The sequence below is a fragment of the Heterodontus francisci genome, unplaced genomic scaffold (assembly GCF_036365525.1).
Source record: "Heterodontus francisci isolate sHetFra1 unplaced genomic scaffold, sHetFra1.hap1 HAP1_SCAFFOLD_97, whole genome shotgun sequence".
Taxonomy (NCBI): Eukaryota; Metazoa; Chordata; class Chondrichthyes; order Heterodontiformes; family Heterodontidae; genus Heterodontus; species Heterodontus francisci.
Window position 1 is genome coordinate 2,847,602 of NW_027140606.1, and position 10,153 is coordinate 2,857,754.

The 10,153-nt window shown below is 45.3% G+C and overlaps 1 non-coding gene across 1 annotated transcript; it reads left to right on the forward strand.

Moving 5' to 3' along the window:
• Positions 1–7,212: 7,212 nt before the first annotated feature.
• On the forward strand, positions 7,213–7,284 carry trnat-cgu (transfer RNA threonine (anticodon CGU)). Its single transcript has one exon. It is a non-coding gene; the product is annotated as a tRNA-Thr (tRNA).
• The last annotated feature ends 2,869 nt before the right edge of the window (positions 7,285–10,153 follow it).

The following is a 10,153-nucleotide window of genomic DNA, read 5'->3' on the forward strand; positions in this document are numbered from 1 at the left end:
CCGAAGTGAGCAAATCATGTCGACTGTCGATCTACCAGATCTGAAGCTGCACTGAGACTCAGGATAGATGTGTGATGCCAGGGTCTGCAATCTGGTCAGAGCAATGTGAGCAAAGACCTTCCCCACAATACTTAGCAAGGAGATGCCTCGGTAATTGCTGCAGTCACTGCGATTCCCCCTTATTGTTGTACAAGGTGACAATGTTTGCATCACGCATGTTTTGAGGTGCAGATCTTTCCTTCCAACAGAGACACAGAAGTTCATGGTGATGCTGCAGCAGAGCCGCTTTTCCACTTTTGATGATTCCAGGTGGAATAACATCATTTCCCGGGGCTTTACCACTGGCAAGACGGTCAATGGCCTTATTGAGCTCTCCTATGGTGGGGTCATTGTCCAGCTCCTCCATGACAGGGAAGTCTGGAATGGCGCTGAGAGTCACTTCAATGACAATATTCTCTGTTATGTAGAGTTTAAGGTAATGCTCTACTCACCTTTCCATCTGCTTGATAACAGATGATTCCACTTTGACATTGCACTGAGGCCTTGAGCATTGTTGTCTGAAAGAGCCTGATTGAGGATGTTGAGGAACTCCTGGGTCCTTTCTGGATCAGTGGTTCGGCAAGTGTTGATCAGAAGACGAGCTTTCTTCATGGATGGATGAAGCTTCCTTGGCTGAAGCCTGACCTTGTTACACACCAGGGAGTGGTCAGTGTCACAGTCAGCGCTGTAATAGCTGCGAGTGATGAGGACACTGCTGAGGGTGGTATGTCTGGTGATGATAAGGTCTAGCTGGTGCCAGTGGCGAGATCTTGGATGGCTCCAGGACACCCTGTGGCACAGCTTGACCTGGAAGTAGCTGTTCATCACACAGAGTCCATGGTGACAGCATAGCTCCAGCAACCTCTGTCCATTTTCATTCATCTTGGAAATCCCCTTGTGCCCTATGCTCGTTAGCCAAGCTGTAGTCAGTACCCAAGCTTGCGTTGAAGTCTCCAAGAAGGTACAGTCCCTCAGTGCTGGGAATTCTACTGATGGCAGTGTCAAGAGTCACATAGAATTGATCATTGACATCTGGGGTGGAGGTGAGTGTCAGGACATAGATGCACATGAGATTAACTGGGCCCACGCTTATTGACAAGTGAAGAGTAAGAAGTCTCTCTGAGCCTACTGTGGGTGGTTCACTCATCTCAAGTGGCGTGTATTTTCCTGTGAAACACACTCCATGCTCACGAGTTGCCTCTTGGGCTTTCCCCTGCCAGAAGAAGGTGTAGTGTTTCTCTTTGAGGGATCCACTTTGAACGAGTCTAGTTTCTTGCAGCACAGCAATGTCCACATTGAGCCTTGTGAGTTATTTGTCTATCACAGCTGTCTTGTGTGTGTCATCAACCTGCAGAAGGGTGTCAGTAAGGCGAATGACACATGGTCCTTACATTCCAGCTTGTGATGCGAAGGACTGGTGTCTTCTTTGTTGAGTTTGTTTTTCTTGGTGCATTGATTATCGATCCGCCTGTTGAGAGATGACTCTCTAAGCTCCAAGCACCCATTGAAGCAAGCAGGTCGTGGCAGGACAGCACCTAACTGATTGGTGGATGCCCAGCTTGGAGTGGGTGGTAGCTATCCAATGAGATGCCATGTTATCTTCCACTGTCAGAAGTAACCCCTGGTGCTCATATTCTGCACCAATTGAGTGAGAGCTTATGATCGGTAACCGTTTCTTCCCGCGTTGTGTTAATGTTTAAGCACAAATAGTGTCCTCTGCACGGCACATTAGTACTGAACACAAAATGGCTCCTTTGGTCATGTGTTAATTATAAAATAGCTTTCTTCACCTTGTTAGTCATTACAATGGATTGAAAGATTGTGGTTCGAGTCTCTGATATTTCCACCCTTACTTCCCTCAGCAACCCAGGATGCAGCCCATTCAAACTGGGTGACTTTTCTACTGTGAGTGCTGCCAACCTTGTAATTGTCTCCTCTTTATCTATTTTCATCCTGTCCAATTTCTTCACTTCCTCCTCCTTTACTGTGACATTTGCAGCATCCGCTTATTTTGTGATACTTAATTAGTATCTCAGCCACACCCTCTGCCTCCACAGGATCTCCTAAATGACCCACCCTTTCATTGACTGTCCATATGTTGGGAAAATAATTCAGAGTTCCCAGTTATGTGACTCGCTAATCTTTTCTCATACATACATTTGACTCGCCAACTTTAAGGGCATTTAAGTGGTCATTGGATAGACATATGGATGTAAATGGAATAGTGTAGGTCAGATGATCGGCGCAACATCGAGGGCCGAAGGGCCTGTACTGCGCTGTAATATTCTAATTCTAATTCTAATTCTCTTGCTGATCTCATTTCCTTTTTCAGCTCTCCTCTGTACTTTCTTTATTCTGCTTGTTTCTCTACTGCATATAAATCCTCACATGATTTCGATATTAATGATTTTTGAACTATTTTGTTGAAGGATTGAGTTTTGCAAATTTCTCCCCAGCTCCCCTCATGGTCAGGCAGAAAGTTTACCTGCTGTGTTTTCAAACAACAACAGCTTTATTTGAAAAGACATTTTGACAGGCTTCCGGGTTTTAATCCAGTCACAAATCTGGTTCTGATGTCTTGTGGCTCCAGCTGTCACATGAACTGTCAGAGGATGACCTCATAATTGACCCAGTCATGGAGCTGTGGGTTGATGTTTAAATTGTTTCAAAATAATTTTCCAGAAGGACAATTAAAATGAATCGATATATAAAAGGTAGATTTTGTGCATTTGTGCTCCCAGTGGAAATTCCTGCAAGTCTGCTGGTTTTCAGAACCCCAATTCCCACGGGAAGCTCTGTGTCGGAATATATATTCATTATATCAATATTATACAGAATCATTTCATGGGAGACCCCAGTGTGAATTGTAGACAGGTGGGTCAGTTTTAACTTTCAAATTAACACAGAAGCAAAATACTGCAGATGCTGGAAATCTGAAGTAAAAACAGAAAATGCTGGAAATACTCAGCAGGTCTGGCAGCATCTGTGGAGAGAGAAACAGAGTTAACGTTTTAGATCTGTGACCTTTCATCAGAACAGGGCTGAAATTGTTTGTGGAACAGGCACGATGGGCCAAGTGGCCTCTTTCTGTGCCTTAAACTTTCTATGAGTCTAAGATTCTATGAGATTCTGGAATCAATTTCAGGGTCGACGACATTACACTCTGTAAGGATAGGAAGATGGAGATTATTAACTACAGTGCAAGAATATAGATGCTTTTACATTATTTTAATCGAAATTGATTTAAATTTTGTGTTCACGAATCCGATCTTTTGATCACAATGACACTGATAACAATGGAAAAAGCAAGACTTGCATTTCACGACCACAGGACGTTGCAAAGCCTTTTACAGCCAATGAAGGACTTTCCAAGTGTAGTCACTGGAGTCATGTAGGAAACATGGTGGCCAATGTGTGCACAGCAAGCTCCCAGAAACAACAATGTGATAAAAACCAGATAATCTGTTTTTAAGTGATGTTGATTCAGGGTTAAACAATGACCAGCATCCCAGAAATAATTCCCCTTATATTCTCTGAAATAGTGCCATGGTACCTTTAACATCCAACTGAGAGGGCAGACGGATCCTCAGTTTTCTGTCTCACCTGAAAACAGCATTTCTGATAGTGCAGCACTGCCTTCGTACTGGACTGGAGTGTCAGCCATTTTTAAAGGCTGTTAGTCCCACTGGAAAATATTTAAAGGAAGATTAAATGAAATGAAATAAATACATTGCTTTTGCGTCTCTCCCATCCCCCCAATAACAGTTAAATTAATTATTTGCCCTTTCCCTCCCAAAACCTACCTTTAGCATCTGACCTTCCGCCCAAAACTGCACAAACTGTAAACTATAACCCTTCCCACCATCCCCTACACCCATGACATTAATTTGACTCCGTCCCCCCACCCCCACACTGAGAAATTTAACTTCTCCCCCCTCCCCACCAGTGTTGCACCTAATTTCCCCGGATGGGGCTCCGAAGGCACGGCAGTGCCGGCCACTGGGCTGAAGATCGCAGATGGATATCAGGAAGTGATGGGATAATAATTAAAGCAGGTTTGTGGTCCCGTTGACGAGCGGTGGGGTGTCCCCCACAAGGCCTCGCCGTCGTCGGCAATATCGAGCCAGGCCCTGCCGACGTTGATGTCCGTGGCGGGCCTCATCCGGGGCCATCTTCAGGCGGCTCCCACCCCACCCCCACCACAGATCTCGACGTCGAGGGCTCTATAGAATCCAGCCCATTGTTTCTGTCAATCTCAACTCCACAAGGATTTGCCTGTTAATTGTAGAAAAATTAAAGCTCTATAACCTTTTGATAAAAGGGGGTTCAAATCCATTTCCAAACAAATGATCGTTCTCATTGTATCGAGAACATGTTTTCTTACATGCAAACATACCAATTAGGAGCAGGAGTAGACCACTTGGCCCCTCGAGCCTGCTCCACCATTCAATAGTATCATGGCTGATCTGATTGTAACCTCAACTCCACATTCCCACCGGCCCCCGATAACCTTTCATCCCCTTGTTTATCAAGAATCTATCTACCAAAGCCTTAAAATATTTCAGAATTTCTGCCGTCCAGCAACTCTCACTTTATTTCCTGGATTTCACCTAAAAAATGTATTTCCACACTTTAGATATCCTGTACTTCATTAATGTTTTTGCTCTCTGGGGATTTCCCTTCAATTATATTCAGCGCTGGTATTTTACTGCCACACACTGACTGAAAGTGTCCCATCTTTCTGCAGGAAAAACACTCAGCTTCTTTGGCGAGGCAGTTTTCCCACTTGTGTCTCTCTCGGCCACACCTACTGCAATTGGTTGCAGCGACCACGAGATGCTCTTCCCGTCTTTCTTGTCTTTTACCCCTAATATTTCCTTTTGTTTTCTGAACAAATTCAATTGAGTCTGCAACTCTCGAGATCAGACTCTCCCTGTCCCCTCGAACAACGGATTGGTTAAACTTTCTAACCTCTGTTTGTCTGCTCAATTGAAACTCTTTCGTTAATGTGAGATCAGCCCTGGACTGCAGATGATCTGAAAGGGTGTTGTCTAATGCCCCGAACACAATCCTGTCTCCATTCAGCTCTTCCCTTAAGTTGCGCTATTCACAATCCTCCGTGAGATTGTACAAGTCATTGATAAATGAATGAATACTCTCCCCTTTCTGTTTTGTACGCTTATTAAATTCAAAGTGATCCCTGACAATGCAGCAGCCAGCCGACGTCATCAGAGCGCTCCAAGCTGCGCACATGCACAAACAGTCTCCTGCGCTCTGAGATGCTGCGCATGCTCAGCCTACGTCTTCCAGGACGAAGTGGCGCATGCGCGGGAAAACTCTCTACGCCCTCTCAGCCACTCACTCCAGGCCGCTCACTGCCCGCTCCTCGCTACCCCGCTCCCCCGCCCTCCGGCCGCTTGCTACCCCCCCACCCCCGCACTGCCCTCTCTCCGTCCACTCACGCCCCGCTTCCCCCCCACGTCCCTCCAGACACTAGCTCTAAGCCATGCTGCTTCCCTCCTCTCGGCCTCTCGCTCCAACATTCGATCATTCTTCACCGCACCACCCGATAAAGCAAGGCGAGCCTTGAGGGGTGATGGGGCAATGTTGGAGCGAGTGGCCGAGAGGAGGGAAGCGGCAGAGCCCATGGCCTGGAGTGTGAGCGGCCAGAGAGCAGGATGGGGGTGGTGGTGGGCGAAGCGGGGAGTGAGCAGTCAGAGAGTGGGATGGGGGGAAGCGGGGAATGATCGACCGGAGAATGGGATGGCGCTGTTTAGAGGGGATTTGAGGAAAAAATGTTTCATCTCGAGGGTGGTTGGAATCTGGAACACATTGCCTGAAGGAGTGGGAGAGGCAGGAACCCTCACAACATTTAAGAAGTATCTCGATGAGCACTCAAAACGCCACAAAATACAAGGCTACGGCCACGTGCTGGAAAATGGAATTAGAATAGATAGGTACTTGATGGCTGGCACGGACCTGATGGCCGAAGGGCCTGTTTCTGTACTGTATAACTCTGTGACTCTATGAAACCTCACTGAATTACAGAGGGTGTGCAGCACTGTCGGAGGTGCTGTCCTTCTGATGAGACTTCAAACAGTGCAACGTTCTCCGAGTATCAACCAAAACATGTCCATTGTGTAGATATGTGCCATATTTGCTTTTGAAATGACAATCACTGCTCCGAAAGTAATTCACTTTAGGTGAATTAAGATGACTTGGTACTATATAACTGGTGAATGCACAAGAAGGAGCGGGGGACTGTTGGGGGTGGGACGGAGGCGGCGATGGCAACCTTTGAGGGGATTTTTGGGTCGAAGTTGATTTCTGTGAGAAATTGAGTAGCTCCATATTTAATCCTGGCAGCTGCCTGAATGTCACAGACAGTGACATTTCAGTGGAAGAGGCTGCATTTGCGCATGTGCTAGTACAGCGTCACCTGGTGGTTGCGTTGTCAGCAAACGCAGCGTTTTAACTTTGGCTCCACGATGACATATTTTTCAATAGGTCTTGAGTGCCTTAATAACTTCTTCACACTTAGCCTTCTGTTCTTCATGAGGATGTTGCATACACACTCCTTCCATTGCAGACAACAGTGTACTGACCTGCTCCATGTCTGGCTTCTGCACGAGACCCGATGCAGTAGATACCTTGCAAACCTCTGGAACCATCTGGGCCACTCCTCGGCTTGGTTCAGTCCAGTGACCTTTTCAAAGGTACAGGCAAAGATTTCTCCATCTTCACTTTGGTTTACTGTGGCCCCCATATAATATTCTGATATCTGTCAACAATTTATAAGAGTCTGACGGTTAAAATAACCTGAGTTTACTCTGCACACCTTGCATTGAATGTTTCATCCACAACTCTCCATGAGGTGCCGTCCAGATTATATTAAGTCACTTCCTGTGATGATGCACATAGTCTATTTATATAATCTGCCCAGTTACAACCCAATGTCCACTCTTATATGATTGTACAGATGTGAGAAAAGCTGAGGATGGGAATGGAACGTCTGAATGAAGATTTCATGATGCTGATGATGTAAATGAGGCTGATCTGTTACCCATTCCACAATACCTCTTCATTTCTGTGCATGTTTCTCGATGTTGTTTCAACCAAATTGAAAAAGAATCACAAATCCTCCTCTGGAGCCTCAGATATTCATTAACAAAAGGCATGGTGGCCAAGTGGTAAGACGTCAGTCTCGTAAACTGAAGATCACTGGTTCAATCCCTGCTCATGCCTTATGATTAGTTTCTCACTTTAAATGTGATGTTTTCCTGAAGGATGCCCATTGCGTTTGCTTTCCCCTGATTGTTTTGAACATCTGGAAATCCGTGTCATGTCGCACTTCATCCTGGACACTGGGAAGAACATGAGGAGTAGCCACATGGTCCCTCGAACCTTCTCTGCCAGTTCACAATGCTTCCAATTTTTGTATCATCCATAAACTTTGAAATTCTGCCCTGAACACCAAGGTATTAATATACATCAGGAAAGGCAAGCGTCCCAACACTGACTCCTGGGGAACTCCACTACAAACCTTCCTCTGGCCCGAAGAACATCCATTGCTCACTACTCTTTGTTTCCTGTCACTCAGCCAATTCCATATCCATGTTACGACTGTCCTTTTTATTCCAGGAGTTATAGCTTTGCTCACAAGTCTGTTGTGTTGCATTGTATCAAACTCCTTTTGAAAGTCAATAAAAGCAAAATACTGCAGATGCTATAAATCTGAAATATAAATAAAAAGTGCTGGAAATACTCAGCAGATCTGGCAGCATCTGTGGAGAGAGAAACAGAGTTAATGATTCAGGTCAGTGAACTTTCAGATGCTGCCAGACCTTTTGAAAGTCCATGTACACCACATCAACAGCATTGCCCTCATCATCCCTCTCTGTTACCTCATCCAAAAACTCCAGCAGGACAGTTAAACATGATTTTCCCTTAAGAAATCCATGCTGGCTTTCTTGAATTAACCCACATTTATCCATGGGACTATTAATTTTGTCCCGAATTATTCTTTCGAGAAGTTTTCCCACCTCCGAAATTGAACTGACTGGGGAGTGAGACGAGGTGAGTTGCTCTAACAGAGAGCCAGCACGTGTTCGACAGGCCGAATGGCCTCCTTCTGTGCTGTAGCCATTCTATGATTGTATGATTCTAGCAACAACTGTTGGTGGAGAGGCAGTGATGCAGGAATGGGTTGACAGAAAGGGGAAAGTCTGGGCTGGTGTGTGTTCGGGTTTGTGAATAAAGGTGATTTGGAAGCTGTGTTCCAAATTGAAGTGTTCATTGGAAGCAAGACGTTGATGTAAAAAATAAAGAGTAAAACGTGTCAAGATGAAGCGTGGTGTGATTGAGGATAGCAGTAAATATTGTGTTGGTGAATTATTTGTGTTAATAAACTTCCACTGCGCCCTTTGCTGCAGGCTGCTGTTTATATCCAGCTGTGTATTAATGCCTTGTATTAGCGAGAAAATGTTTGTTTCAACGCTGTTTATAAAACAATAGCATTGCACTCAAACCGTCCCAGACATAGCAACACACGTACAAAAGCAAAATACTGCAGATGCTGGAAATCTGAAACATAAACAGAAAATGCTTGAAATAGTCAGCAGGTCTGGCGGCATCTGTGGAGAAAGAAACAAAGTTAATGTGAGCTAACGAAACAGACCTGAACTGTTAACTGTTTCTTTCTCCACAGATGCTGCCAGACCAACTGAGCATTTCCAGCATTTTCTGTTTTTATTACAGCAACACATGTGTTGGGAGGCTCAGCCTGGCTACACAATGTTACAAGGACGCTGAGTAACACCATCGACAACGGGACAGAGAGAAAAACACACAGGAAACCAACAGACTGTGAGGAAGCAAAAGTGAGGGACAGATAGAGAGAGATAGACAACGAGACTGAGATGGAGAAACAAGGCATTTGTATGATTGTATTCTCCCTGTTGTCTAAAGGTATTTCCTGTTGTGTAAATATGTTTTCTGTTGTGTAAAGATGTACCCTGTTGTTGTGTAAAGGTTTCCCCTGTTATTGTTTTATTTTCTGTTCCTGACCGTCTCCTCACTGTGACCATTTGTCCTGGTTTTATTGTGGCCAACATCACCATCTGGTGGTGGAAAGGAGGCTCTGCAGGAAGGGGTTGACAAAGTGGGAGAGACTCAGCTGGTCCGTGTTTGCAGCTTGTGTTCGTGTGAGCAAAAGTGATTTGTTACTGATTGATGTGTTCACTGGAAGGAAAAAGCTCATCGCAATCGAGTGCCTTTGGAAGCATCTTGTTATTATGGGTAAACACTTGATGTTTTGAAAGTGAACAGTTTGTATTATTACCAAACATAAATAGCAGAGAATGGTTTCCATCCATCGACATCTGGGTTATGGGCCCAGCACACTTCTGCTGCGCCACTCTGCGAACTGCTGTTTTAGATTTTAGCTGCCCATTAGTGAAATATGTTCATTTCCCCAATGTTTTGATAAAAATAGGATTGTAGTCGGATTTCTCTAGAATCCCGGACTCAGCAACACACGTGCTGACGGACTCACCCTCACTGCACAATGACACAAGGACACTGAGTAACAGCACCGACAATGAGGCAGGCAGAGAAAGACACACAGAAAATCAGGAAGATATTATCAGGATGCAAAAAGGAACAGACAGAGAAAGGTACTGAGCAAACCAGCAAGAGACAGCGAAAGACCAATGATTTATGTAATCATGTTCTCTGTTGTGTAAAGATGTCCCCTGTGTTCTTTTAAATATATTTCCTGCTGTGTAAAATGTGCTGACGGACACACCCTCACCGCGCAATGACACAATCTTTGGCCTCCTTGTCTCGAGAGACAATGGGAAAGCGCCTGGAGGTGGTCAGTGGTTTGTGAAGCAGCACCTGGAGTGGCGATAAAGGCCAATTCTAGAGTGACAGACTCTTCCACAGGTGCTGCAGATATAATTCGTTGTCGGGGCTGTTACACAGTTGGCTCTCTCCTTGCGCTTCTGTCTTTTTTCCTCCCAACTGCTAAGTCTCTTCGATTCACCACACTTTAGCCCCGCCTTTCTGGTCGCCCGCCAGCTCTGGCGATCGCTGGCAACTGACTCCCACGACT